We start from the raw sequence: 6,000 nt of genomic DNA, 5'->3' as shown, positions 1-6,000 counted from the left end.
GCAAACCTGTGGTACATTTTCTTGATTGATGATGGGGGAAGAGTCAGCCATGTGGGTGATGCCACCTCTGGGCCAGTGTCCTGGGTGTATAAGAAAGCAGGCTGAGAAGGACATGTAGAGAAAGGCAGTTTGTAGCGCTCCTCCATGGCCTCTGCTTCAGTTCCTGCCACTGGGTCCTGCCTCGAGGTCTCTGACTTCTCTAGATGCAATAAATCTCCTCCCCGACTTACTATTGGCCATGATGTTTCATCTCAGCAATAAACACCCTAGAACAGAGGTTCAGGACCACGGCTCTGTGTGCAAGTGCTGGGTGTGAGAGCGTGAGGGCCTGAATGCAGCTCCCTTAGAAGTCACGTTAAAAACAGTCATGGTGACATCCACCTCTACTCCTGACACTGGGGAGGTGGGAGTCAGGAGGGTCCTGGGGTGTGCTGTCCAACGAGTCTAGTCAATCAGTGATGTGGGATTTCCCTCTGTATGCTGTGAATACCATTGGTTAATAAAGAAACTGGCTTGGCCTGATAGAGTAGAGTAGAGATAGGAGGGGAAAACTAAACTGAATGCTGGGAGAAGGAAGGTGTAGTCAGGGGAGAAGCCATAGAGCCACTGCCAGAGACAGACATGTTGAAACCTTGCCAGTAGGCCATGAAATTCATAGTAAAATACAAAATAATGGAGATGGGTTGGTTCTAGATGTAAGAGCTAGCTAGCATTATGCTGAAGTAATTGGCCAAGCAGTGATTTAATTAATACATTTTCTGTGTGGTTCTTTCGGGAGTCTGGGTAGCTTGGAAATGAACAAGTAGCCTCCATATTACAAACCAGTAAGAGTCAGTTAGAGACCCTGTCTCAAAAATTAAAGTAGACAGAAATGGAGAAAGACACCTGACACTCTGGCCTCCACATACATGCACTATGCACATATATGTGGAGTACCCCCAATGCGTGCGCACATGCACACACAAACACACATACACACACACATGCACACACAGAGTAAGAGAGAGAGAGAGAGAGAGACTAAACTAATTAATAATGCTACAAAGGTCTTTAAATGTTATATGAATAAGAAAAGGTGAGCTGGAGATGACTAGCCTTGTGAAAGAAGGAACATTAGAAACTGAGTTGAGCTAAAAGCTAGCCCTCATTAGGAAAACAGCCAAGAGATTCCTGGAAGAAATGGAAGATGCTGCTCCCAAGAGCACACAGATGACGAGAAGGCAAACAGGCTCACTGTGAACACAAAGAACAGTAAGTACATTGGTCCATCTATTTCAAGCCAGCCACATCAAATCCTTCCTTCAACCAAAGCCTAACCAGCCACATCGTTTACTTCCTTCAACCAAAGCCCAACCAGAGCAAAGCCTTCACTCTTTAGCTCTTAAAAAAATGAGAGGCAGGGGAGATACGGAAGACAGCAGAAGGAAAGAAGAAATCCCATCCATGCTTGCTCTCTCCTATATATGACGGTTTATACCAATTACCAACCCGGAGGGATCTAGAATCACCTTGGAGACAAATCCGTGGGCATGTCTGTGAAGGGGTAATGGAGGTGGGAAGACCTACCCTAAGTTTGGGCAGCATCATACCATGGGCTGGGCCCTGGCCTGAAAGAAAAGGAGCGAGCCAGCGGAATACCATCACTGTTTATATTTCCTAACTGCAGATGCAATGGTTCCCAGTCTCAGGCTTGTGGTGCCAGGATTTTCCTGCCACTGCAAATTATACCTCAAACAGGGGCCATAATGAACCCTCTCAGTCTTAAGCTAATTCTGCTATGTTGACAGAGGTTTCTGTCCCACCCAGTCCTACAGCTGTTTAGTCCCAAATAAATCACACAGAAGTCTACACCAGTAATATCTAGTATCTCAGGCTCTTCTTATTAACTCTTTCTTACCTTGGACATTAACCCATTATTCTTGTCTGTACTAGCCATGTGGCTTGGTACCTTATTTGGCGAGGCAGTCACATCTTGCTTCCTCTGCATCTAGGTCATGACTGCGGACTACATCCTTTTCCCAGAATTCTCCTGTTCTCATTGCCCTGCCTCTACTTCCTGTCTGGTCACCCCACCTATACTTCCTGCCTGGCTACTGGCCAATCAGCATTTTATTGAAAATAATACACGTGACAGGATGAAAGACCGTTGTCCCACAGCACTGCTAGTGTGTTTTATTGTAGCAACAGGAAAGACAGCAACGATACCACACCAATGAACTGACTCTAGGACATTCTTCACAGACATGCATGGAGACTTCTCCCTCCAGCGACTCCAGAGCCCGGGAAGCTGATGGTCAACACCAGCCAAGATTCAACGATACAACTAACAATCTAGGCTTTACAGATATGTGAAAAATGGAAGAAAGCTAGATGACCCGGGGAGATGGAGGGTGGCGCACAGCAAACAATTCATTTTCCCCTTGACACACATTTGAGATGGTTATATAAACTGAATAAGCAACAAGAAAATAAATCTTCAACATTTTCCAAATAACTTGTCATTTGGATCAAAATATTCTATCATTATGCAACTTAATCAGAAAAAAAGTGAATAAAAAATTACCCTGGGAGACTAGAAATATATTTCTGAATAATTCAAAAGTTCAGAAGTTAAAATGGTCATTAAAATATTCAGAATTAAAAAGAAATAAGAACACTATGTGAAACTTGTGGGATTTTAAAGAGAAAAATCACAGGGGAAGTTATAACTTTATATACGCATCAAAAGCTAGAAAAACTGACAATATAGTTGAGCACTGAACTCAGAAAATTAGAGCCAAAGGCAGTGAGAACATGCAGAAGAACAATAAGGTTGATTGAAATCATCCAGGATAATTCAGTGATAACAGTATAATTACTCTCATTTATTTGATGTATCTTGTAGTGTAATCTATATGAAGGAGGGCTATAATAAGAGTATATGCTAAAAAGCCTACTACAACCATGAAAGTTCTCTTAAGAGGAGTCATAACTTACACACCAATAGTGGAGGGAAAATAAAGAAGAAAGAAAATGTGTGTATATATGTACGTGTGATTGTATATGTATACACACATGTACCAAGCACAGATGGAACAAGTAGGAAGAAAAGGCCAGATGGTAGATTTTACTTGAATTTTATCAATAGCTACATTAAAATGATCTTAATATTCACTTTAAAAAGCAAACATTATCAGATTTGATGAACCAAACCAATCAAGTACATGGGTTTTACATAAAACTCAAAGTGTAATTAAAAGAAGAAAAATAAAAAAGGTATGAACCACCCAAACCCAACTGAAGTAAGAAAACAGCTCTTGGGGCTGGGGTCTGAATCAGCAGTCTTGTGCAGAAAGACCCACACACACAACTGATTGGTACCACTGAAATAGCTATATAGATTCCAGCAAAGGGGGCTTCGCATAAAAGAGTACAGCCAGACACAAGGTGGACCCTGAACCATGAGAAATGGCTCAGTGATGTACATGGTCTAGCAACAAAACTCCAAAATAAATAACACACTGGAATGAAAGGTGACAAGCACAGGCACTACTGCCTTTTAAATTTTGACTCTCCTGTCAATAACCAGGAGAACAAGTAGAAGTCAAACTAGTGCAGACATAGAAGAGTTTAAAACATGTACACATTACTGGGGTGGGAGAGGTGGTCCAGAGGCTAAGAATATGTTCTGCTCTTGCTGAGGACCCAGGTTCAAGTCCCAGCACCCACTTAGTGGCTCTTGGCCATCTGTAACTCCAGTCCCAGGAAAACCGATGCCCTCTTCAGGCCTACACAGGCACTACAGACACACAATACACAGGCCTTAGACATAAAATAATTTTTAATTAAATAACAAACAACTCCAGCTTGTTGATCTGATTATCACTTATACAAAAGGCCGTCCAACAAAAGGAGGTATAAACATTTTCACAATGCATATAAGAAGTATAATATAAAAGGTCGTATTCTGACATAAGTCATCAATTGGAGGTGTAGCTCACTTACCAAACAAACCTGAGGACCTGAGTTCAATACCAGCACTGAAAGAAAAAGTCTTAGTAAATGTCAGGAGTCCTTCTCCATTATCTCTCAAGCCCGTAGCTCCCGGATACACCTAGCCTTGTTGGCTAACTTGGTTTGGGGGAATCTTTGTCTCTACCTTCTAAAGAGGCTGAGAGTACAAGCAGGCAGCTATGCCTACTGGACATTTATGTGGGTCCCAGGGGTCCAAACTGTAGTCATCTGGCTTTCAGGGCAAATGCTTAATCTGCTGATCCATCTTGCTAGCCCAGACAGCAGCATTTTCTAATGGTGAAAATCTAAGAGCCTTCTCCCTAAGGCTGTATCCTACTTGCCATACCCAATTGTTCAACAAAGCAACTACTAATAAGACCAATTTAATAGGAAATAGAAATAAAAAACATGCAGATTGAGACAAGGAAATAAAACTATCTCTAGACATTGGTGGGGCGCGCCTTTAATCCCAACACTTGGGAGGCAGAGACAGGCAGATCTCTGAGTTTGACGCCAGTCTGGTCTACAGAGTTAGTTCCAGGATGGCCAGGGCTACCCAAAGAAACCCTGCCTCAACAAACAAACAAACGATAAGTTTCATGGAACTGATAATCTGCTTAGGAAATCCAATGATTTCACAAAAAAATGCTAAAACTAAGAAATGGATGAAGAATACAAATTGATATAAAATCAGCATAGATAGCAAAATGAATGACTTGTGAAAATTAAAATGTGAGCAAACAAAACCAATACTGCTTACCATAGGACTCCCCTCCCCTTATCTGAAACACTTAAGCATTTATAACAGCAAAATTGAGCAACCTTTGTGTACAGAAAACCACAAAATACTACTGAGGGAAATAAGTTCTCCGTGGTCTGAGAGCACCGTAAGTTGGAAGCCTGGATATTTTTAGGCTGTCAGTGCCCTCCTACAGATTCCAGACAGGTCCCTCCCACCCTCTCCACTTTAATGGATTCATGTGGTGCTATTCTAGAATCCACTCAGATTATTTCTCTATTTTAAGGTTAACACGATCACACATACAAAGTCCTTTTTGCCTTGTCATTGAATGTAATTCCCAGGGAAATGGGCCTCGGAAATTTTTGAAGTGATTTTTTGTGGCCTACCAAGAATACTTTGAGGGTCTTTAATATTTAAAATGCTTTTTTAACTTTAATGAATAAATACCTGTTTAAAATAACATGTACAGACCTAACACTCTTACTTCAAAGAGAAGCAGAATCAGCTTTATCTTCTTAAATTAATTTTAAATATAGGTTTGGTTGGAAAGGATGTGGCGGCAGGGAAGCCTTACATGCTGTTGATAGGAATGTAAATTAATTCAACCATGATAGAAACCAGCGTAGAGATTCCTCAAAAAGTTAAAAATAGAACTACCATATGATCCAGCAATCCCACTTGTGTGCACATCCAAGAGAAGACAAAATCGGCACGTTGAAGAGGTCATAGAAACTCCCGTGTTTAATCTAGCATTGTTCACCATAGCCAAGAGAGTGGATCAGATGTCCACCAGTGGCTGAGTAAATAGAGACAGTATCATTTCTCTATGCAGAGGAATATCACTCAGTCTCGAAAAAGGGTGTCCTGTCACGTGTGATAATATGAATGAACCTGGATGACATTGTTTGCAATGAAATAAGCCAGGCACCAAGAGTCAGGCAGCATTTGGTTCCACTCTACATATGAAAATTTGGACTTCTAAGAGAGAGAGAGAAAGTGTTCACAAGATGTTGGCCATAGGGCACAAAATTTCAATGTTGTGGAATGAATTCAAGAGTAGAATTAGTGACCACCAAACTGTTCATCCTGTGGTGGTGGTGGTGGTGGTGGTGGTGTGTGTGTCTGCATGCAGGAAGGCACTTGTGCACATGCAGAAGCTAGAGGGGAATAGTGGGTGCCCTGCTCTACCACTCTGCATCTTATTCCTGCACGGCTGCAGCATCCCCAAATATCTGTTTACCGCCTCCCTTACTTGACCTCTGCTG

Source organism: Microtus pennsylvanicus, chromosome 8, assembly GCF_037038515.1.
Source record: "Microtus pennsylvanicus isolate mMicPen1 chromosome 8, mMicPen1.hap1, whole genome shotgun sequence".
NCBI lineage: Eukaryota > Metazoa > Chordata > Mammalia > Rodentia > Cricetidae > Microtus > Microtus pennsylvanicus.
This window is presented reverse-complemented; position numbering follows the sequence as displayed.